This window comes from Crinia signifera, chromosome 3 (genome assembly GCF_055691185.1).
Source record: "Crinia signifera chromosome 3, ASM5569118v1, whole genome shotgun sequence".
In the NCBI taxonomy this organism is placed as follows: Eukaryota; Metazoa; Chordata; class Amphibia; order Anura; family Myobatrachidae; genus Crinia; species Crinia signifera.
The window spans coordinates 277108178-277133682 of NC_139219.1; the positions used below are offsets into that span (position 1 = coordinate 277108178).

Sequence of the window (25505 nt, forward strand, 5' to 3'; positions counted from 1 at the left end):
CACATGTAAGTAACTGAAAAGTCACTTATATATGCGTGCACGCACCACATCATTCGATGGTCGGCGACCATCGAAAGATGTGGGTGGTTAACCGAGGCATGCGAATGGATGTTTATGCAAAACATCCATTCGCAGTCTGTGCGGGCGAAGGAGGGCTGCTGGACCGAAAATGGGCTGGCAGTAGTGGGGTTGGCAATGGGTCACCAGCTGGTTATAGCTGGTGCACCAGCAGGCAGCTATGGAGAGACAGCACAAGCGATATTTTAAGTTTAATGGTGTGTTCACACGGCGCAATATGGTCGCTGAGCAAGTCTGGCTTAATACTGTATATCTCAGCAATGTATTGACAGTGTATTGACAGTGTACCCGGCTAAATATCTCTCAGCAATATATTGCTCAGTGTACCGTTTTCATCAGTGAAAATTCCTAGCATACGCGAGTATACTTGGCCAATAAAGTAGATTCTGATTCTGATTGCACAGCAAGGCCACACACTGACATCACACCTACATTACACAGCCGGACTACACAATGACATCACACCTACATTACACAGCAGGGCCACACACTGACATCACACCTACATTGCACAGCAGGGCTACACACTGACATCACACCTACATTACACAGCAGGGCCACACACTGACATCACACCTACATTACACAGCCGGACTACACAATGAAATTACAGCTACATTACACAGCCGGACTACACAATTACGTCACATTACACAATCTAGCTACATACTGACATCACAGCTACATTACACATCAGGGATACGCGCATGCTGACATCATGTCTACAGCACACAGCCGGACTACACACTGGCATCACAGCTGTAACGTCTACATTACACTGGCATGAAGTGGCAGTGAATGCCAAGCAAGCGGCTCCATGCAGTGCCAGGATCTCTTCAAGCAGTGGGAAAAGGTGTGCGATGACCAGCGTCTTCTGGGTACTGTGGGCGAATGATCTCCCTAGGGCATGCGCGCCACATTGGAGACTTTCTGAAAGGGACAGTGTGATTAATTAATGACATTATCCTGGCGTCTGCAGCAGGCTCCTCCCTATAAAAGACAGTTCTTGGCAGGCATTCTCTACCAGAGTATAGGCATTCACACCTGCTCCAACGTTTCCCTGATCACTAGTTATTGACTTTGGCTTGACCAATCTTCTGCTTAATCCTTCTGTACTGCGTATTGTGACCACATGTATATGACCCAGCCTGAATTTGGACCTGCCTACATTTCCTCCTTCGGTATCCACTTGATTTCCAGAGTCTGACCCTGCTAGAGGACCATGAGAATTCCCACCCTGTTACCCTATCAGGGTATACCGGCTCCAAGAGGGGAACCTGAACAGGGGACCACAACCAGCGTGTCGGTTGCAGTGAAGCCCAAATACCGCTTGGAGGGGGTCACTGGTGAATACTGCTGACACAGTAAGATTCCGCGCCTCTGTCTCAGGTCTCGCCAATCCCAGACTTGGTAGTCTTCACATGAGTTTGAGAATTGTGACAGTGGGGATGACATGGGTGTTAACTGGAAGTAATGCCGGTTGCGCAATTGGCTGATATCTGGGGCGAAATGTAATAGGGTGTGATTTTTGGTCAAAATCGGCCAAAATCGCAATTTTTCTAAAAATCGCACATGTAATAGGGTGCGATTCGCGGGAAAAATCGCATTTTTTCCCGTGAATTCGGCTGCTGTGGTACCCGCTCACGGACTGGAGAGGCGCAGAGATGTTTCATCTTCCGCGCCTCTCCTCAGAATGATTTCATTGGCCGCCTAGCGGCCAATCAGGAGCCGAGAAAGTCGGCTCCTGATTGGCCGCTAGGCGGCCAATAGAATCATCCGGAGGAAAGGCGCGGAAGATGAAAATCTCTGCGCCTCTCTAGTCCGTGAGCGGGTACCACAGCAGCCGGGAGCAGCGCGCCTGGAGCTGAAGATGCCGGGGTCGTCGCCGGGGACCAGGTGAGTAGGATTTCCTTCCTCAGGTACCCCTGTGGACTACTTCGGATCCTGGACCCCGGATTCTTCAGCCCAGGAGCCCCGGAACCCCGGACCAGCCCCGGAACCAGAGTCTTCAGCCCTGGAGCCCCGGAGCCCAGACCCAGAATCCAGGGACCGACCTACGGGCTCAAGGTAGGTAAGTATCAGTATGTGTGGGTTGTGTATGTATTAAACTTTTATTTTTCAGGGTGTCAGTGTGTTTTATTTAACTATTTTTTGTACTGTAGAACTACAAGTGCCAGCGGGCCCTTTAATGCCCCGCATGCTGGGACTTGTGGTTCTCCAAGTCCCAGCATGCGGGGTAGGCTTGCTGGGACTCATAGTCTACAGTAGAAAACAATAGTTTATATTCTTTTTTTTACACTTTACATCAGCCCGATGCCCACCACCCAGGGGCATCGGGGACAGCCCCGGACTTTCAGCATGGGCTGGTAAGTCCTGAAGGGGGGGACCCCTTCATTGGGGGGGTCCCCACTTCCCCAGGACCCCTGCCCATGCTGACCAGCCATATAATAAGTGTCCCCCGGCTGTGGCATTACCCTGCTGGCTGGTTGGGTCTGGTGCTGGTTCTTAAAATACGGGGGACCCCTAGTCATTTTGTCCCCCGTATTTTGGGAACCAGCGCTGGACCTTGAGCCTGGTGCTGGTTTCATTAAATCAAGGGGACCCCTATTTGTTTGTCCCTCTGATTTTATGACACCAGCACCGGCTTTTTGAGCCCGGGGCTGATTATGCTTAGGAGGGGGACCGCACGCCGTTTTTTTTTTTTTTTACAACACAGCGCACTGTACTGAAAATGTGCCGATTTTCATGACTGAAAATCGCACCATATCGCACTTTTTTGCCGCAAATTCGCATCTCATTACATATGCGAATTCGCTGCAAAAAATTTGATTTTTAAAGGTGCGATTTGGTGCGATTTTTTTTCTTACGAAAAAATCGCACCCTATTACATTTCGCCTCTGATGTCTTTTGAACTGCCAATGTGTGCTGCACATGTGTTGCGATGGCTTAGAGATGGCTTCTGTAGTAAGGACCTGGGGAATCCACTTATATTGCTCAGGACCAATCCTTCTTTTATTCTGGAACCCTTTTACACTAAGGAGTGACCCGGGTCAACTCTCCAAAAACAACAGGTTACTTAAGCAGTGTTCAAGGGGTATAAATAAAATTCATAGCCGAAGCTGCACATGGAAATTAGGCAAGAGTGTGCATGTGCATTTGTCACAATGTTCTACATTGCTTACTTTCGCAAAAGCTTCTAATGAAACAATGGTGTCTGATTCAAAGTTAGAAAGTTCTAAGAACTACCAACTAGTGCCATACACTGACTTCCTTCTAGGTTAAAATCCTATTACGTAAGAGTCAGACACTACTTCTGCTTTTCTAAATTCAGGATGTTTGGAGTGCTGGTTACACAAGGTTCTGTTTATAGATGGCTACTTATCAATTTAAGATTTAAATTGGGAGGTGAGTTTCCACCATAGCTACCTACCCTCCTGCATTCTGCAGGAGACTCCCTGAAATAGCAGCAATCTCCCTCTCTCCCTCATTAGTCTAGCAATCTCCCTCATTTCACCTAGCCCACATTACACTGTTACATATTTGGGGATAGAAGGAATGAGAGATAGATACATTTACATTGAATCATCAGCACCATTTCCCAGCACTTTAGGAAAAGTATAGTAGCTCTTAAGCTGTGTACACATGGGGGTGATTTCAGCACATATCGCTGGCTATATGGTCACTGAGCAACCATATTGCCAGTGATTTCATATGCTGTGGGAGATAAATTGTCGGGAGTGAGCTCCTCGCTGCCAGCCCTTCATGGTCGCTTGTCACAGGAGTATGCTCCTCCGATTATGGCTAAAAAATGCTAGTCACTGGTGCACAATGCACTGTGCACCAGCAACCAGCGATTTCTAGTCAAAATGAGGTAGAGACAGAATGAGAAAGAATAGCTTGCAATTTTCAGCCAAAATCGCTGGTCGCTGATGAAAATGGTACACTGAGCAATATATTGCTGAGAGATATTGGCAGTACACTGAGCAATATATTGCTGAGCGATTTTAAGCCAAAATCGCTCAGCGACCAAATGGGTCAGTGTGTACACAGCTTTACTAACTGCTTTGGGGCTCATCTACATTTGTATATGTCATTTTAAAAGATTCTTTAAAGGTGTGTACACACAGTGCGATTTGGTCGCTGAGCGATTTTGGCTCTATGAGCGATATGCGCACAGTGTCTATTCCCTTCAGGCTGGGGGGACTCTCAACCAACCCCCCCACCACGGGCAGGACACTGCCAGCCGCGGGAGGGACCGTCCCGTAAAAACCGGACGGTCCCGTAAAAAACGGGACAGTTGGGAGGTATAATTAAGGTCCGCTAAGATTATGATTAATGATGATAAGGAAAAAGCACAGGAATTGGACACTTTCTTTTCATCAGTGTTTACTAAAGAGGAACAAATAGTGGGAATAGAATAAAACAATAGTAATGAGAATGTCCTGTTACATAATACATGTTTAACCCTGGAAGAAGTCCGTAAGCATCTATGCCAAATTAAGATAAAGAGATTTCCAGGGCCAGATAAAGAAAAAATGTATAGAGTGAGAGGGTCCTTTGAGAACTCCCACCAGACTATAATCCAGGCGCTTATATATATTGTAAAATACGATAGATAGATAGATAGATAGATAGATATAGATATATATATATATATATGTAACAATAAATCAGCTGCTGCGTGTGTTTGTAAGTCAGCCACAGCTCACAGGAAAACTGAAGAACAAGAATTGGGGGGTAACACAATGTGCTACTGAATAAAGTAGTTCTGAGTGTCCCTCACTGTCCACAAAGACACTGGACACAATGGTTGCGATCAGAAAGAAAACCGAGGGCTGATTAAGCAAGAGGTGACATAAACTACCGGAGGAATCTGAGCTGTCTGCACTTTAGGTTGTGTGATGACAGGGTGTGACGACAAGATCAGGATAGCCAATAAGGGATCAAGGGAGGAGTTCCTTGAGCTAGGAATAGGCAGGAAGTCAGGTGATCTGCCTCTCTGGGCGGAATTTCCACCACCCTCCCTCCCTAACTTTCTATCTCTTTGGCGGCGGTAAAGTACGGTCCTTGTTTAAATGAATATAGTATGAAGATAGTGGGGTGCACTCTCCCGACATCAATATGTCGCTAGCTCACGCCCCTTGGACAGGGGGTGGGCTGCACCATCCGCAAGGGTGGGTCGCGAAGGGAGAGTTGGACACCAATGATGTATGAATGGTGTGTTGTGACCTTAACCCTCTCTCTCTTTTCTATGACCGTTCTTTAGGGCCGCCACCCCTTTTATAGTTATAGCTGTCAATTAATAAATTTGACATCATATATTTGAAACGCCAGAACTTGTGTCTGTCTCGTTATTTTAGTGTTAAGTTAGTTTAAGGTTTTAGATAAGTTTATTAAAGTGTGGGGCATAAAGATTTCCAATGGTAAGTTTAAATGTTATGGTAAAATCAAATCATATCAAAACAAAACACAACATATAAACATAATAATACAATTGAATTATTAAAGGAAATAAAGTTTTCCTTTAAAAGAATAAGCACGTGCGGACTTGTTTAGTGATGAATACAGCTGGCGTCACAGCTTTAATGGATTACAATGCAGTCAGTAGCCAGATTAGTATTGATATCTATTGCCAGAGAGATTGATGTGGAATGCTTATATTAGTAATGCCAATTTGCAAAGTATGCATCAAGCAATTATCAGGCAGTTATGAGAAGCAAGCATCAGCCTCAAGCGAAACTTTAAAGGCACCAATGATCTCACCATCCAGCAGAAGATGTAGTGACAGTCAGAATCACCGTCCTGTTTTGTAAGGCTGGCGGCCATGTTGTATGGTTCACCAGTTTGGATTACTTTCCTTACACGCTGGCGTTGTAGCTGGCGGCAGCTGGATGTCCCAGGGAAGCAGTGAAACAGTGTGGAGCGTGCAGCTGCACTGTAATGAATTGGGCAAGCATTGTCACTGGTAGCGGGTCAGCAGTCAGAGGGGGCAGGGCAGCAGAGCTGTGTAGGAAATACGGCTGTGCTATGGTGACCTGATGAATCGGCTGGCAATAGGTTTTGCTGGATCGTGGACTACAAATTCCGGACGTGACCCAAGCGGATATGACGTCATATGCGCTTGGGTCGCGTCCAAAAACATTGCTCCCCTGTGCGAACGCATGGGGGAGTGAATGAACCAGAATAACCTCCTTAGACCAGGGAAACGCAGTCGATGTGTTTTACTTAGATTTTGCTAAGGCCTTTGATGCAGTGCCTCACATGAGGTTGATCTACAAAATATGGGAGCTGGGTCTAGGAAGCAATATTTGCACTTGGGTCAAAAATTGGATGGAGAATAGGGAACAGAGAGTTGTGGTAAATGGAAGATAAGGTTTAATATTGATAAATGTAAAGGCCCATACACACTAGAAGATTTTCATTTCAAAATATCTTTGAAAGATATATCTGTCACCAAAGTAGTGTTACACACTGAGCTATTTTCCCCAAAGAGCAAGAGATTTTCAGGAGGCGAAAGACTTTGCTGAAAATCTTTCATATATAAGGTTATTTACACAATGGGCAGGGTTTGAATCCAAAAGGTGGGAGCAGCGGCCATTTTATTCAGTACATTTCTGTTCTTGGGGCCTGATTCAGAACTGATCGCTGGACTGTATATTCAGAGCCAAGCGATCAGGTAAACTCCACCCTGCGCATCCCTTACTGGTCAAATTCCATCCATGCAGGGCCGGCGCCACCATTAGGCAAGTTTAGGCATTTGCCTAGGGCGCCGGCCACTGGAGGGCGGTAGTGAGCTGCAGCCAGCCAGCAGCAGCAGAAGCAGGAAGCTACACTACCGCAGAGGAGAGCCCGGAGGAAGAACTAGAAGAAGCTGGCTGCAGCGTCAGCAATCATCTGCAGACAGCAAGCAGCTGTTGGACAAACATTTACTGGAGAAAATAAAATCCATGGGTACAAATAAGAAATATATTTTGTCTGTAAAATACCAGAACCTACCAAATCAGCAATGGATATCTATACCAGGTTGAACTAGATGGACGCAAGTCTTTTTTCAGCCTTACCTACTATGTAACTATGTAGCTACTAGGTGAGTAGTACGTTATTCAGACCCCCCCCCCCCCCCCCCCCCCCCGCCGGAGCCCGCCCGTGTACTTTGCCGCCAGCCACTGACAGCATGTCAGTCACCCGGTCATCAGGCCGCCAGTCAGCATCAATCCACGGCCCCCCCACCGCTGGACTGGACACAGGCAGCACAGGGAGCAATTCTTCGTTGTAACTCTCCGGCGGGTGGAGGAGCCGTCCGCCCCCCTCCCCCACCCGTCCAGCAGGTACTCAGTGACAAGCTGCCATGTGTGCATGGTAGCAGTAATGTTTGTTATCAGAATTTGAGTCTTTGCCGGATAATGTGCCTTGGGGTGGGGGGGGGGGGATATGATGCCGATAATATGATGCCGATGCAATGAGGCTGGAGAGAGCCTGGAGGGGGGATGGGGGGAATATGGTGCCGATGCAATGAGGCTGGAGAGAGCCTGGAGGGGGGATGGGGGGAATATGATGCCGATGCAATGAGGCTGGAGAGAGCCTGAGGTGATATCATAGCACCTCAGGCTTTCTCCAGCCTCATTGCATCGGCATCATATTCCCCCCCCCCCCCCTCTTCCCTCCAGGCTCTCTCCAGCCTCATTGCATCGGCATCATATTCCCCCCCCCACACACACACTACACCAACGTCCTGTCCTGTCCGTGTGGGGTGGGGGGGATATGATGCCGATGCAATGAGGCTGGCGAGAGCCTGAGGTGATATGATGTTGGTGTGGGGGGGGGGGGGGGGCGCGGTATCCAGTAGGTTTGCCTAGGGCACCTAGATGCCTTGCACCGGCCCTGCATCCATGTGCATGTATAAAATTTAATTTGCAGCCGTGCACCTGCTCTAGCAATGTTCACGTTACCGCCATAAAAAAATATACATCGGGGGGGGGGGGCAGTGGTGGTGGTAAAGTATACATTGCTGGGGTGTTCTGTGCCCCCCTGCAAACTTTACATTTATGGCCTATTTCACACACCCATAAAAAGAATAATGCTGGCCACATAATACCACCCCTAATTCATATTATGCTACACAGTGCAAAACAACCCAACAGCAAAAATGTAGGGCATGGCTTTGTGGAACATGGGATTATGCACACTGTAATGCATATTACACATTATGCCACACACCGTAATGCCCATTACACAATATGCCACACACGGTAATGCCCATTACATATAATGCCACATAAGTGCCGCTTACCTAAATGCTCATTACTAGAGGTAACATGCTCGGTGCATGGGGAAACATGCTCAGTGCCAAGGGTTACATGCATGGTGACAAGAGTAACATGCTTGGTGCCAGTGGATTGATGGACCTGCTGTGAGACAGCCGGATATCCTACTGCTCTGCTAGGCAGTCTCCTTTAGCGATGCAGGCAGGGACAGACAGCGGGGGAAGGTAAGCAGACGGAGGCAGAACCATTCCGCCTACAAAAAATAACCTGACTGAACGCAGTTCTGCCCAGTTCCGGCTAACTTTAACTTCTGGTGGACAGTGGTGCCAATATTATATACATTGCTGGCACAATAAACAATCACTGGGGGGTAGTGGTGCAATTAATATATACATTGTTGGCATGTGCCAACCTCAATAACTATGTTACTATGCATGTCTCCCCCTTCTCATAGAAAATCCAAAATTGTCCTCTACTATAACCATTTCACTTTATAGTCGGCATTGTACTTTTTCATTTTGTGTCTTTCCCCACTTTCATTACCCTTCTCTAGTATAACCCCTAAGATGATAAAGCATACTTTCTGAGATTATCAATCAACCAGGGGTCCCTGGACAACAAAATTGTGGGGGCCCCGCAGACACCCCCCCCCCCCCCCCCGCAGACACATTCCCTCCTCCTCCCCCTCATACATCCCCCCCCACCACCACCACCACCACCGCAGACACATCCCCTCTCTGGGGAGGTTGGTACCTGGGCTGGGCTGCACTGGGGGTCCCTGCAGTGGTCTGAGCAGTCAGAAATGGGAAATTAGCAGGGGTCCCGGCAGCAGATGGGAACTAGTAGCGGTATTGGCTACTAGTTCCCATGCGCTGCAGGGACCCCGCCGCTGACTTCCCATCTGTGGCAGGGACTCTGTCGCTGGCTGCCCAGACTGCTGCAGGGACCCCCTGCCCATCTGCGCTGCACCAGCCCGCCTGCACTCCCCGATCCCACTGCTCAAGCACGGGGCGACAGGAGCCCCACACCCTTATATGTGGGGGCCTGCCCCGTGCTTAATCCGCCACTGCAATCAACCTCTCTTGTTTTTCTGACATGGCCTACTACAGAGCCTTCAGCCTACAGCCTACAGCCTTCTTTACAGACACCTAGGAAATATACCATTAACTAATGATTAAAGGAGCACATACACGGTCCGTTTAACGGATCCATTTGGGACTAAAACAGCACACATCGGATCGGATCGCATCCCTAGTGCATGCATTGTGCATGCACTGCGATCTGGTACGATGTGTACCTAGTACAAAAAGTATGTGCAGCACATACTTTTTGTACCGTACTATGTGATGCGCGGGAGCGCGCATCGCATAGTACAGAACGGATGCCGGCGAATGGCTCCATGTATGGGCAGCTTTTGAAATATCAATATTTTCATATATGTAACTTATCACTTGATGAACAACTGTCCATCCTCTGTACAACGCTCAATGCTGGAATACTTATGTTAGATCTGTGCTCCTGACAGACTCTTAAGGCCCCCATACATTAGGCCGACTTGTCCTAGGGACAAGTCGGACCCAATTTACCTGCGAGCCGCCTGGCAGCTCCCCGGGAGGCTCACATACAATTTGGCACTTGATGTGCCATTTTTTACATGGGATAAATCGCATGCGATTTATCCCATGTAAAAAAAAACCCGGGGAGCTGCAGGGCGGTGAGGAGTAGTGGGGGCGGGCAGCGGCGGCGGTGGTGGTGGGGGCGGGCAGCGGCGGCCAGCGGTGGTGGGGGCGGGTGGCGGGTGCGGTGAGCGCTGCTGACCTGGACGGGCAGTGTACTTACACATAGCAGCAGCGGGGACGGGCAGCGCAGTGGCGGCTATTATATTTTTAAAATACTTGTCAAATGACCGGCCGCTCTCTGATTGGCTGAGAGCTCTCCGGCCAATCAGAGAGCGGCCGGTCATTTGACAAGTATTTTAAAAATATAATAGCCGCCACTGCGCTGCCCGTCCCCGCTGCTGCTATGTGTAAGTACACTGCCCGGACAGGTCAGCAGCACTCGCCGGTGCTCAGGGACCCGCTGCCCCGGTGTCTGCATGCATATGCCTGTCAGGTGGCAGGCATATGCATACAGGGACGTGATCGTATGTACAGACCGTCCGACCTCCCTGATCCGGTCCGATGCGCACGGGACTGCGCATCGGATCGGATCAGATATCACACACCTACGATTTTGGGCCGATTTCACCCGATTATCGGCACAAAGTGCCGAAATCGGATGAAATCGTCCCAAAATCGCATAGTGTATGGGGGCCTTAAGTGGTAAATTTACTAAAGCTTCCAAACATGAAAAGTTGCCCATAGAAACCAATCAGATTGTGTCTATCACTTCTCTTTTGCATCCTAGAAATTAATAGACAGAATCTGATTGGTTGCTATGGGCAACATCACCTCTTTTCATTTTTCGAACCTTTAGTAAATTGACCCCTTACTGAACATCATATACCGCTTAAAACCCCGTAAAGAATAACACGACACATAATATTGAGATGAGGTGAGACATGTATGAAGTTTTGAAAAGAATGGAGAAGTGAGAATGTAACATTTATCAAGTGTGTTCTATACAATTATAGGTGGCTGACTTCTCCACTCTTTTCCAGCTACTGACATGAGGGTGAGCAGAGATGGAAACATTAGGTTCCCTAGGCCAAGGCATCTCAAAATTCAAATATCAACATCTACTGTATGCTGCTGTCCAGCCTGTCCTTATCAGGGAAAGTTCTATCAGCAATGGTACCGTGTCCCAGTAAACCTTCATAGCATTTCTACATACACTTTGGCTTTATTTTGTAGAGACTGTGGCACGCCTGTCTTCACAATATTGTAGGCTCTGGGCAAAGCAATGCACTGGGGACCCTACCCAACCATTAATGGGAATTGTTTTTAACAAATCATAACATGCCCCTTCTGCAGTCCTGCACCATCTCTCAAATTGCTTCCATACAATGGGCCTTATTCAGATCTGAGCTCCGTACAAATTTGTTCGGAAAATGGGCAAAACCATGTTCACTGCAGGTGGGGCAGATGTAACCTGTGCAAAGAGAGTTACATTTGGGGGGTGTGTGCTGAAACTGAAATCGAAATTGCAGTGTAAAAATAATGCAGCCAGTATTTACCCTGTACAGAAACAAAATAACTCACACAAATCTAGCTCTCTCTATACATGTTACATCTGCCCCACCTGCAGTGCACACAGTTTTGCCCATTTTCCGAACAAATTTGTACTGAACTCAGATCTGAATAAGGCCCAATGAGTGGCTGTCAGCACTCTGATTGGTGGATAGCTCCAACCATCCACCAATTAGCATGCTGAAAGCCATTCACTGTCTGGCTGCAGGCTTGGAAGCAGAAAGAGAATGCTACCTCACTGTTCTGACATTCTCTACTGACTCCCAAGAAGCTCAGGAGGCAAATGCTCCAATCCCAATCTGCCCTTGTTCGAAGGCCCCTAGAAGTAAAGGGCCCTTGGGCAACTGCCCCCCAGAGCCAGCAGGGGACTGGGTATGCACTGCTCCCGATCATGCATATGTAATGATTGGGAGCAGTGAAAATATGAATATGTAATGAGCGGCTCTCGGCCCCCTGCTGGCTGTTATTTGTAAAAAAAATATATATATTTTTTTATTAAATATATATTCATGTGCTGTAAGCACATGAATAAAAATAGCATGCCCCTTCACATAATAAAATTCCTGATTTTTCACACCAAATGTAAAAAAAAAAAAAACATTATTTTAAAAGTTCACATTCCAGTTTTCACCATGAAAAGATGGCGATTGCTACACGGTGACACACGGCGAAAATCACTTAGAAAGCAATTCGCCATCTTCTCATTGAATACACTCACGGCGAATCACATTGAAAAACCCATTGAAAAACCACAGCGAATTGCGGAGACTATCAGACGGCGAATTGTCCATCATTCACTGTTCGCAGACGGTAAAAAGTGCACGTTGAATAGGGTGATTTGCTTTCTGACACAAAAAATCACCCTCCAAAGTGAAAATAGCACAAATTCGCCATGAAACATGGAGAATTGGCCTCATTGAATACTGCCCAGAAAGTTTGGGAACCACTGCACTAACATGTTTTAAAACCTAATCAGAAACTAATTATTGGCATAATATTGCATGCAACAAAACCAGTTATTCTTGTTCTAAAAAATTGTAACATAGTAATGCTTAGCCTCGATTTTATAAAAATTACTTATCTGGTGTATAGAATGGAGTCTATTTCAAGTAATACTGACAATTAATATATGAATACATACACCATGAGATGTTTCCATTGCTTTAGTCCAAACGGGCTAACCTGCCCAATTAGAAAACCTTAATGATGTGGTTGCACAAAATCATCCTAGTTAAAATGATCAGTATTCTTAAATGTTTATTCTTTGGCTCATGTTTAGTTGGACACATTTTGAGGTTTTTAACGGAAAAATGCCCTTTCCATTCCAAAGTATATGCACTGCAGCTGTCTCCTCCTGGTACAAGATACAAGAGTTGTGCAGATGGAGATGATGACAGTCATCATGGACCATGCATTACCTCATTTTACTCATGCACAATAAGGGGAATGGCCTTGAAAAATGGTGCAGTGGCTATTTTACCAGCATTTTGCTTATATGCAGTAGGGGGAATCACCTTAAAAATGGTGTGGTGGCTATTGGTGCAGTGGCCATTTTCCTGGCAAGTCCCTCTACTGCTCATGCTGAGCTCTGCAAAGTAGAATATTAGACTCTAGCACAGCGCTACAGTCTACCAGGTCTGGCGCCACCACTAGGCAGCTCTAGGCATTTACCTAAGGCGTCGGCCACTTGAAGGCGGCACTTGGGAAGGAGCAGGTGTACCCCCCCACCCTGGAGCCAGGTGAGGAGGGAGCGGCCCTGGAGCACAGAGGAGCGGCGGCTGTGCAGGTATCCCACAATGCCGTTAGCATGACGGCGCCGGGAGACTGCAAATGGGTGAGTTGTATCACCTCCGGGGTAGTCTCGTCTGCCATCCGGTTGGCGGCGGTCTACCCTCACACACACCCCCATGGAGTGACACGGCAGCGCATCACCCCTCCACCCCACCCCACCCCACCCCCACCCCTCTTCCCCCCCCTGCAATAAGTAGCACCGGCCCTGCAGTCTGCAGCCGTCAATCGCACTGATACAAAACTATGTTGTTGGCAAGAGACAGAGGAGGGAGTCTGGGCAGGGTCTGCACACAGCCATCTCATCTCTTAGGGCCTAATTATCGATAAATTGTGCATATGTCTGGGCCACAATGCACGTGCGTGACACCGTCCAGTGATGGAATCCTGCCAATTTTTTTGATTGCCAGCCATTCAAAAGGTCAGGACAGGAAGTCGGCATTTGGGGTGGTAACCAGACATTTTCTAGGAGTCACAGAAAAAAAGCATGTGTTATCAAGCATTTTAGGGGGGGGGGGGAGAGTGTGTGACGTCATCTCTGGCCACGATGGGGGGGGGGGAGTGTGTGATGTCATCTCTGGCCACGATCAGCCTCTCAAGTAATGCAAGGGCTGCATTGAGCCTGCACACACTGGGGAAATAATTAGATGTTGGAGGCTTGAGAATGGATTTGGAAATATGTGCATGGCTGCAAATAGATTCTCAAGCCGTACACATCTATTAGCAAGGTGGGTTTTCATTCTGGAGGGTTGGTGTTTACCTGATCACTGGCAGCCATGCAAATTAGCAGCCTTGCGATCAGGTCTGAATCAGGCCTCACATACGGAATGGGATCATTTGGTCTACAGCACGTTAGTCGACAATCATTAGGTCGACACCATTAGGTCGACATGGGGATAGGTCGATATAGTTCTAGGTCAACATTGGTCAAGGTCGACATGGTTCTAGGTGGACATGGCTTCAGGTCGACAGGTCATTAGGTCGACACAAGCATTAGGTCGACATGGTCTAGGTCGACAGTCAAAAGGTCGACATGGGGGTTTTGACAATACACAAAGTTGTATTCAAATAGGTATTATGCTATTGCAATAGAAATGTGTTAGATACAAAATAATTTTGAAAAAAAACTTTCAACTGTTTCAAACATCACAATATTTGTCATGAGTAGCGGAATGTTTTCAAAAACTTGCCACTAGAAATTAAGGTGCATACACACTGGGCGTTTTTGCTAGGCGTGTATGCACAGCAATGATGGGAAAATTGCAGGACGCTATGCATAGCAGGACCCGGACGCTATGGACAGGGCCGGCTCTACCATTAGGCAGCTTTTGGCAGCTGCCTAGGGAGCTGGGATCTGGGGGGTGCCACCAAGTCTGCCTATCAAAAAATATAGGAGGTCTATGAGGATCCTTGTACATAATTCAGGTGGCGACTGTCTAAGACAGGCATGTCCAAATTATGGCCCTCCAGCTGTTGTGAAACTACAAGTCCCATCATGCCTTGCCATAGGTTTGCTATTAGGGAATGCTAAAACTAGGCAAGGCATGGTGGGATGTGTAGTTCCACAACAGCTGGATGGCCAAAGTTTGGACATGCCTGTTCTAAGGCCTCACCTTCATACTTTCCCTTGAGGCCAATTCCCCTATTTTTCTGCCCCCTCCTGGGGTCCTCCAGGGAAAGCAGGGAACGTTCCTACTTTCCCAGGAGGCTGGGAGGACCACCCAATTTTTGGAAGCCTCCATTCTGGATTGTTAGGAAAGTTTGCCTTAAGGAGTTGAAAAGTAGATATTGGTGGCAGTATAGAGGGGGGGGGGGGGCGCAGTAGGTTGATGTTTTGCCTAGGTTGCGGAGAAGCCTTACATCGGCCCTGGCTATGGAAAGTCATCCAACCCAACACTCATCTGCTGGTTATACCAGTAGATAATGCAGGAGCCCAAATTAGCACTCCCCACTCATCGCTGGGCCATACACACTGGGCGGCTTTTGAGCTGAAAGAAGCTCAAATGGTAAAAGTGAGCTGCTTTCAGCTTAAAATCAACCTTCAGCTTAAAATCAACCAGTGTGATGGGTCATCAGTGTGATGATGGAGACTTGAGTTACACAATCACAAAGACTAAGGGTTATATATAATAGGTAGAAATATTTTTTTTTAAAGTGCATATTTTTGAGGGTCAAAAACAGGCCAATTCACGTTTTCTGAAAAATTGTACATGTTATAGGAATTGTGGTGTAAATCCCACATTTGGGCTTGTCTAAAAAATAGCATCCAGATGCTTTTTCATTAAAAACATCAAAATTGCAAATGTAATAGGGTGTGATTTTGGAAATCGCACCCAAAACCTTACCAAACATCGCAGAAAAAAAAAAATAGATCAGGCCCAGGCCGGTGTGTTTGACATAAAACTGCACATATCAGTGAGATTTGTGCATGGTTCTGTCCAAAAAGTTTGTAAAAATGACATATTAAAAACAGTGTGAGGTTCCCCTTCCTGAGCATAATGAGCTCCGGGCTTTTTGAGCCAGCTCTGGTTTCTCAAATACAGGTGGAAAAAGTGATGGGATCCCCCTGTATTTAGGAAACCAGCACAAGGCTTTTGGACCAGTCCTGGTTCCAAAATACAGGGGACAAAAAGAGTTGGTGTCCCTCATATTTTGGAACCAGCACTGGGCTCCAACAGCCACCAGTGTCATGCCACAGCCAGGGGACACTTTTTATACAAGGGCCCAGGGCTGAAACATGAACACCCTGGCTGGTCAACCCTGGAAGGGATACCGTCATGGGAATTCCAATGACATCCGTCACTGGGTCTCCCCTAAACCTATCAGGGCTCAGCTCATGGAGACTCCTATATCCAATCAGGGCTGCCCTCATCCAGAGCTGAGCCCTGATTGGTTTATGGGAGTCCTAGTGATAAACGTCATTGGGACTCCCGTGATGGACATCACTGGGTTTCCCTTAGGGGTTGGGAGAGGAGCTGGTTATACGGCTCCTCTCATCCAGGGGTATGGACATACATTATTTTATTTTTTAACCCTGGACCCTCTACTAGAGCAGTGGACCGATCCAGCAATGGAACCAGGCATGGTGAGTATGTCTGATTAAGTGTGTGCTTACGTTTGTGCACGTATGTGAATAAAGGACCTGATTCTTATGGATTTGGTCCCCGGAGTGTTCGCACTGGGGACGGATGTTTCTTCCCTGCGCATGTGCAGGGCTTCTTGCATAGTTGCAATGGTGTTCACATGAGAGGGGGCACCGGATGGAGGCAGGCAGGGGGCATTCGCAGGCAAAGGCCCCGCATTTCCTGGGCCTAACCACAAAAATGCTGGGTATGCCCAAAAAAATGCTGGGTGACGTCATACGAATGCAGGTGGGCAGCTGCCTGCCGGGGGTCTGTCAGCCCAGACTGATGGCTGAACATGCATATTACACACTACAGATACAAAATTGTGTAGAGAGTATGGGGCTACTTAGTCCTATAATACAGTATATGCAATGGTGTAAGAATAGTTTTATTCCTGGGGATAGATTGTATAATGAAAACTGGGACTCTGCAAAATATATATTACTCAATAGGGGAAGTAGTTGGACACAGTGAAATAAATCTTAGAGAAGCCATTGTTTCTCATTAACTGATGCCACTATACTGGTTTAATTTACAGCCTTCCTAGCCACGGTCTTTACCAAATGTACCAAGTTTGAAAAGTGATAAAATGAAGAGTGATAAACCACCAGTTCAAAAATGACAGCTAGGAGCTGATTGGTTGGCAATTTATCACTCTTTTTGTCACTTTTTAAGGTGTAGTACATCTCGCCCTCTGACTCTTATTCACCTCCTTCTTGTGTACCCGTAATGGCCAACCTGTCGCTCACAGCTACCGGTAGCTTGCCACAGCAATCTGGTTGGCTCGACTACTCCTCTCTGCCAGTCCCTTACCGCCACCAGCCCTCCATCTTCCCCTGTCTTTCTGTTAGTAGCTCTTGAAGAGGTTAATTTTGTCTCGAGTGGCTCAAGAGTGAAAAAAAGGGTTAATATTGCAATTTTTACCTGATGGTCATTATCGGACTATCCAGTAACAGCCCATCTATTTTCGCCTGGAAAAAGTGTCCCATTTTCAGGCAATTACAGCTAAGGCCAGATGTACTAAGCTTGAAAAGTGAAAAAATGGAAAGTGATAAACCACCAGCCAATCAGCTCCTAACTGTCATGTCACAGGATGTGTTAGGAGCTGATTGGTTTGTGGTTTAATTATCACTCTTCCTTTTATCACTTTTAAAGGCTTAGTACATTTCGATCTAGATATTGGGAAACAGTGGCGGGCTGGGCCGGGGGGCAGGGTGCCACATGCCCCCCGGGCCGGTATGTATTTCAGTGTCTGTTGGCCGGGAGACAAACAATGCTAATCAGGGGCGGAACTACTGGCGTGCAGTGAGTGCAACGAAGGCCAAGCAAGTTCATTGTGCCGGCTGCCATCTGCAACGCTGCCGCCGTTTCCGCCCCCTTTTTTTTTTTTTTTCAACTTAAAGTTCGGCATCCGGCGTGAGGACCTGCAGACGGAAAAGGTTGATTGCTGACTGGATGTTGCGCCGCTGCAGCAGCGGTGTGTGTGTGACAGATCGGATCTTTGCTGCTGTGGATCCGATCTGAGACACTGCTCCCCCAGCCCGGTGACAGCCGTCTGTGAGGCTGTGTCAGCTGCCAGTGCATTCTAAACTCAGCTGTGTGATTGTGCACTGCAGCCTGCACCGGGAGTGGCTGGCGCGCAGGCTGCACAGTAAGCAGAAAGGAAGCCAGAGCCAAACGGCCATGCTGCATTTAACCCCATCCAGCCCAGCTCCCTAATGTGTTGGTAAGTCAGTGGCCACTGGCTACCAGAAGGGGACAAACATAACAAAAATAAAGGAGGTCATGTGGGATGTGTATCTTGGGTACAGTCAGTGAAAGCAGGGTGTGTAGTGGGAGTAAAGGATTATAGGGTCTACGTGGCTGTGGCTGGAATAGAGGGTTGTGGGGTGTATATTGGGGGACAGGATATGGGGTGTTTGAAGGAGATATGGGGAGTAGGGTATGTTGGGGATAGAGGGGTATGGGTTGCATGTGGTGAGATATTGGCAGCCTGGATGCTGGGTCCTGGGGTAGCAGCGCATGGCCACTCACCACACACCGACATGTCTCTGTGTGGTGTGTGCTAAGCTTCTTGGCTTCTGTGGCGCTTAAAAGAGGACCAACAGACATTTGAAATATGGCACCTGCCCATCAGCCTATCAGAGTTCACGGACCACCATCCTCAGTTAGTGATTGACTTGCAGACCGCAAGCTCCAATTTGTTCACTAGCCTGCGCCATATTTCAAATGTCTGTCGACCATGGAATTAGCCGCTCAGCAGCATAGCGCTGTATATATCCTTATTTTCTTGGTTTTCTCTACATTGGGAGTTTTACACCCTCCCCTATACAACAGCTGTAACTGCTCCATTGGTTCTCCTTTTCATTATCATGCAGCATAAGTGTTTAATGATGCCACTTGTGGACTAGAGGACATGGCGCAACACTCCAGGTTTTAGTAATAGCAAATCTTTTTTAGGAAGTTCCGGGACTAAGCATGTCCCGCCTTCAGGAAAAATAGTGACAACAAGGTAGGATTTTCTACGCCATTGGTTTGTCACTACCTTTCCTGAAGACAGAACATGCTGAGTTCCAAAACATCCATAAAAATTAGCTATTACTAAATCCTGGAATCTAGCCCCCCTAGGGCAACAAGACGCCCATTTGCTAAATATTCTTACTATAGGTATCAGTATCCTACATTATATATTATTGTATACTAATAGGTGCAGCACCAGAAGCTGTTTCATCTTTGCTGTATATTAGGGGGAGGGGGGGGGGGGGGGGCAGAATAGTGGTGAGGGTGGGCCGTTTGCTTGAGTTGCCCCCCAGGCTGAAAGTTGCCAGCCAGCCCCTGTTGGGAAAGTTGTGAAACACATGTATTATCCCAGCTAGGGATTATTATTGGGGATTATGCTTCATGTATCATGTAGGTAAGCAAAGCAAATAAGCAAACAAATGGGAAAAACCATGTTGCACTGTTGGTGGGGCTGATGTAACGTGCGTAAAGAAATTCACATTTCAGTGTTTTGCATGTTGCACACAAATGCCATACAGTTTTCATTTTATACAGTACAGTAATTTAGATTTCAGTTTAAAAACACCCCACACAAATCTACATACAGAAGTGGTGACCTGGCTTTTTGGCTTATGATCTCTCAGCACACATCGAGGCAAATAGGCAAAGCCCCACGATCTAGGGAAAGCCAGTGCCATCACCAGCTTTCCCTGCAGGTGATAGGGTCCCGCTGGACCATGCATCGCCATCACTGCAGGGCATGTACACGGAGAGGTCAGTGCTCCATTTCTAAGCAATCAAGTCAGATTGTTCAGAAAAGGGTCTGAAATCTCCCCGTATGTAGGCCCATTAAATCTCTCCGCAGGAGTTATATCTGCCCAACCGTGTTTTTTCTTAGTCGCTTGCATTTTTGCTTTACATCCAAACACGAATCAGGCCTTAAGGCCACATACTGATTATTAACAAAAAAAAAAAAAAAAGAGAACTTCCAATTATTAAAAAGAAGAAATAGAAGAAAGAAATGGGGAACAAAATCAACAAATTACTCAGTTGACAACTAAATGTTCCTAAAAAATAACAATAATGCCATTAATATATTTATGTGATGTTTTAAAAAAAAAGGCATTAAACCAACTGCAGACAAATGTGATGGGGCCCATTTATATAAAAAAAAAAATATGTGTGACTAATTCCCTGCTTTCAGGGGTTAGCTGCAAAAAATTTGGTTTTACCTGAATGTGTGTAGGAGGCACCAAAGCAGATACCTCTGATACCTGCCACAATCCCTCCATTCCCATCTGCAGCCACATTCCCCATAGGGTTCTATGGGGAGTAGATACCTCCCTACGGGACAGTCACGTTTGGGGACTGTCCCTTATCCCACCTGGGGATGGCAGTGTCCCGTGGTGGGGGGGCAGTTGGACGTCCCCCAGCTACCCGCTGCTCTGCTTAGCAGAGCTTAGCAGAGTAGGAGGGAATCGTGCTGTGCGCATGCACAAAGCATCTATTTACTGAAGAGAGGGCCCGGAGCATGCACTCTTACAGCACTGGCCATGCCCCCCCACGGCAGCAAACACGGGGAGCAAATGTGATCATAGACCACGCCTGCTACTGCGAGGGCATGTCCCCTAATTTGTCGTCAATCGACATTTGAAAGTTGGAAGGTATGGGCATTTGATTGTGCCAGATTGATCTCTTCCTGGAATTTCTGGATATTTACCCTACAGCTACATCTGTGGGGTGTGGTATATATATATAGTGGAATCCCGACAGTCATGAGCCTGACGTCGGGATCCTGACTGCCCGGATTCAGACAGCAGGGGGAGCGCAAGGAAGCCCCTTGTGGGCTTGCTGCACTCGCCACGCTGCGGGCACGGTGGCTCTCTACGCCTATGGGGGTCATGGACCCCCATGAGGGAGAATAGCTGGTGGCCGTCGAGATCCCGAGTGTCGGGTTTTAACAGTCGGGATTCTGATGTCGGTGTAATGACTGTCGGAATCCTGCCATCTGGCACCCCTTCTGTGTGAATATGGTGGTAGCCTATTGAAGCCTATTGGGCTGCATTTCCAGCTTGTAGTATTCCTGGAAATGGCCCCAGCACATCACACAGTATATTGCAGAGACAGCCTCCTTTTTGAGACCCTGTACCCAGGGACAGCAACAGAAATCTCTGGGCCCAGTATAATGATATCTCTGGGGGCCCCCACTCCCTCAAGCACTATCAACCCCCCCTTCCTATTCTGTAACATAACCTGGAAGTGCCCTGTCCCTGTGGCGGGAGTACAAGGCTCTGGGGAGAGGATGGTGTGCACTGCTGTGGCTTGGAAAGGTGGGCGTTTGGGTAGAAGTGGAACTAGTTCCACCCTGTTCCGGCACACTTTTACCCCTGTCATGGACAGCCTCGCTGGCCCCCTTACAGCATTCACTTTCCCTTTCACTGTCCACCACTTGTCACCCTAATCCAGGGGTGGCCAAACCTGTCCTCAAGATCTACCAACGGTACATGTTTTCCAGGCAACCTGTGGATCTATAGTAGGAATGAATGCAGCATGTTTTAAAATATGACAGTTAGTAATGACTACAGCTGTGCACCAGCTAGGTAACCTGGAAAACGTGTACCGTTGGTAGATCTCGAGGACCGGTTTGGCCACCTCTGCCCTAATCCAATCCAAATGCTAGAAAAATGCCTGTTGGCCAATCACGTACACCTCTTGCAGGGATAATAATATGCTGCCATTTCCAACTGCCCTCCCTCCGCTGTTCTGCCCAATGGCTGTTCTATGCTGCAGCTCCATCATGCAGTTGTGCCTCACTGCTCAATCTTCAATGGGAACAGGGGCAGCTGCAGGCCCTAAACTCAGCCATAGCCACATAGCTGTATCCCAGGCAAGTGCACCATTGCACACAAGAATACCGGCCTTTGATATGGGGTGCAGTCAAATCCAGCAGCGGGGGGTCCCTGCAGTCAAGAAATAACGAGCGCTATCCGCCTGGCTACGCGGAAGCGCTTCTGTTGTGAAAACACTGGCCGCACGGCGCACGCTGATTGGCTGAATCTCAGCCAATCAGCGTGCGGCCAGTGTTTCCACAACAGAAGCGCTTCCGCGTAGCCAGGCGGATAGCGCTCGTTATTTCTTGACTGCAGGGACCCCCCGCTGCCGCCGCAAGCTTTATATACACAGCCGCAGGACAGGTACCCCCGCGGCACGGGGGGGGGGGGCGAAATGCCGCCCTCCAGTGGCCGGCGCCCTAGGCAAATGCCTAGATTTGCCTAGTGGTGGCGCCGGCCCTGGTCAAATCGCTGAGGAGCGGGGCTTAACCACGACCTTGGCAGCGGGTATTTTTCTCCATGAAAAAGATACATTTATTTTGTTATGTCGGGGTGGGTTTGGGGGTTCTGAGTGCTGGTGCTAGTGCAGCCTCCCAGCAGCGGCACACACCAGGTCCTCACCCCACACATTTCACGTTTTCCAGGTCACCCGACAGGTGCACTCATTACTAACTGACATATTTTAAAAGATCCACAGGTGGAGCTAATTATTTCACTTGATTCTGTGAGGAGACCTGCAAAACATGCACTGTGTGGGTTCCTGAGGACTGAGTTTGAGAACCTGTGTTTTAAGGTAGAGTGGCCTGTGAGTATCCTCTGTACCTGAATCCTTCCTGCCTGTCGCGTACAGGCAGGAAGGATTCAGATACAGAGGATGCTCACAGGAGGTAAGTGTGTACAGGGAGAGGTACAGAGAAAAGGTGGTAGACTGCGCTCATTGATGACAGACTGAGGTTTTAAAAATATATAATATTTAATTATACAAATAGCATGCTGTAATAAACATATAAAATTACAAAGTACAAGGTACACAATATAAAGGAAGGGGAAGGGGGAGGGCAAGAATAATTGAAAATAGCTGCGTCCACTGTTAGAGTGATATCACCTTAGTTAGAGTCCACAGTCCAGTGGGTAACCGCTGAAATGAGGAGCGGATGGATGTATCAAAAAACTAGCCGCGGCGGTACTCGAATATGGTTTTCTTCCGATTGCAGTAGGGGGTAGCGATCCTCCCAACTTGGATAAGAAATATTGGTTGAGTGTCCGCTGTAGGACCCTGGGTGGGTATTAGACAGGCGGCTTGCCTTCAAGAGGTGAGTGCCTCACTCCAGGTCGATAGGGCCAGTGATGGTAAGCAGGTGAAAATCTCCAAACGGTTATCAGTGGAAATGGGTGGCAGTGGCAGGCAGCGTTTTGTGGTGGGCAGTTAGGAGCCTGGCCAACGCGTTTCACTGCACAGAGCAGCTTTTTCAAGAAAAAGAAAAGGCTGCTCTGTGCAGTGAAACGCGTTGGCCAGGCTCCTAACTGCCCACCACAAAACGCTGCCTGCCACTGCCACCCATTTCCACTGATAACCGTTTGGAGATTTTCACCTGCTTACCATCACTGGCCCTATCGACCTGGAGTGAGGCACTCACCTCTTGAAGGCAAGCCGCCTGTCTAATACCCACCCAGGGTCCTACAGCGGACACTCAACCAATATTTCTTATCCAAGTTGGGAGGATCGCTACCCCCTACTGCAATCGGAAGAAAACCATATTCGAGTACCGCCGCGGCTAGTTTTTTGATACATCCATCCGCTCCTCATTTCAACGGTTACCCACTGGACTGTGGACTCTAACTAAGGTGATATCACTCTAACAGTGGACGCAGCTATTTTCAATTATTCTTGCCCTCCCCCTTCGCCTTCCTTTATATTGTGTACCTTGTACTTTGTAATTTTATATGTTTATTACAGCATGCTATTTGTATAATTAAATATTATATATTTTTAAAACCTCAGTCTGTCATCAATGAGCGCAGTCTACCACCTTTTCTCTGTATATTTTCCATAGGGATTGACACCCCCTTTTTTTGACAGCCGCTAGCAGAAGCCACTCATGCAGGCGCCCCTACAGTTGCCTCGGTAACTGATACCCCAATTTTTTCTGTACAGGGTGGGGGGCTGAGTGCAAGGCTGAGCGGGGGAGTGAGTGGTCAGGAGGTCCCTTGCCTGCCTGTCCCTGCAGGTGCAAAATATTACATCCCTCCAATGTGTTTTCCGGTACTTGTGGATTATCACGGCTCCCACGATGTGCATCGCATAGAAAAAAATTGCATCGCATCGCATGCGATTTTTAACAGAAAAGCATCCAAATGCATTGAAATTAGTATCAAACATGTTCAATGGCCCCCAAATGTCATTTTTGAGGCTGTACCACCCCCACTATCAACGCGAACCCGAAGCGTGGCGAGCGCAGCGAGCCCGCGAGGGGTGGCGGTATGCGTCCTACGACCTTTTCATACCCCCACTATCCACGTCGGCGTGGAGTTGAGAATAGAAAGTGTGTCGAGAGCAGCGAGCCCGAAGCGTGGCGAGCGCACATGGATACCTTCACAGGTATACGCGTCCCCTCGCGGGCTTCACAGGTGTCCGCGTCCCCTCGCCATGCTTCGGGCTCGGTGGCTCGCTGCGCTCGCCACACTTTCTATTCTCAACTCCACACCGATGGGGATAGTGGGGTATGAAAAGGTCGTAGGACGCGTACCACCGCCGCTCGCCACGCTTCGGGTTCGCGTTGATAGTGGGGGTTTGATACTAATTTCAATGCATTTGGATGCTTTTCTGTTAAAAAACACATGCGATTAAAAACTGAAAAAATCGCATCCAATCGCATGCCATCGCATGCCACTATATATGGCATGTGATGGGAGCCGTGATAATCCACAAGTACCTGTTTTCCTAGAGTTTAATAATACATTTTGGGGGCCAATATCGGGCCCAGATTGTATTACAAATGTGATCAATGATAAATGGGCCCTTCAGCCAGAGCAGAGTAGCAGTACAAAAATAGTATTTAGTGGAGATGATTAGTTATAGTAGATAGAGGGTGCTTGGTTGGTGTGCCCTTGCTGTGCGGAAGCACACATTACCATCTCCACGCTGCCAGCCATTTTAATTCACACGAAATTGAGCTGATGGATATTGGACATATCCTATACTGAAACATTTCACATTGGTTGCAGTTTGGCATTTGTTGCTGCAATTTACACAATTTAAGAATAGCATCAAACTTAAACACAGTATTTTAGTAGATATCTCTTATATATTTAGCCAGATCTGTCACTCATCCCCTGTGTGTATAACATTCCCACCCAGCGTTATACACAAACCCGCCCCCCCCCCTAGGGAAAAGACCAGTGTTATACACACCACCAGCCCCATGACATCACCTCCCCCCGCCCAGCCAGGGCTACAGTACACACCCACTATCCACCATGGTGTAGGTGAGCGGCAAACCCCCCCCCCTCCGGACCCCCCGTGACCCTCCCTCCCTCGATTCATGCATCGTTCGTGCATAAGCCTGTCCCTCAGAAAGTAGTAATGCGCTCAGGGAAAACATACAGGCACGCCAAAGTAAAACCAAAGTAATGTAATGGGTGCATCTTTGGAAATAAAATTCACTGACAGAGTCACTATAACTGTACAGCCAAATCATTCATATATATAAATTATTTGGCTATATATATATA

General features: G+C 47.7%; 1 protein-coding gene across 1 annotated transcript in view; it reads right to left on the minus strand.

Annotated features, from left to right (window-relative positions):
* Positions 1 to 25505, minus strand: part of INPP5D (inositol polyphosphate-5-phosphatase D) — a 133688-nt gene that overhangs the window by 97459 nt on the left and 10724 nt on the right. The window lies entirely within an intron of this gene.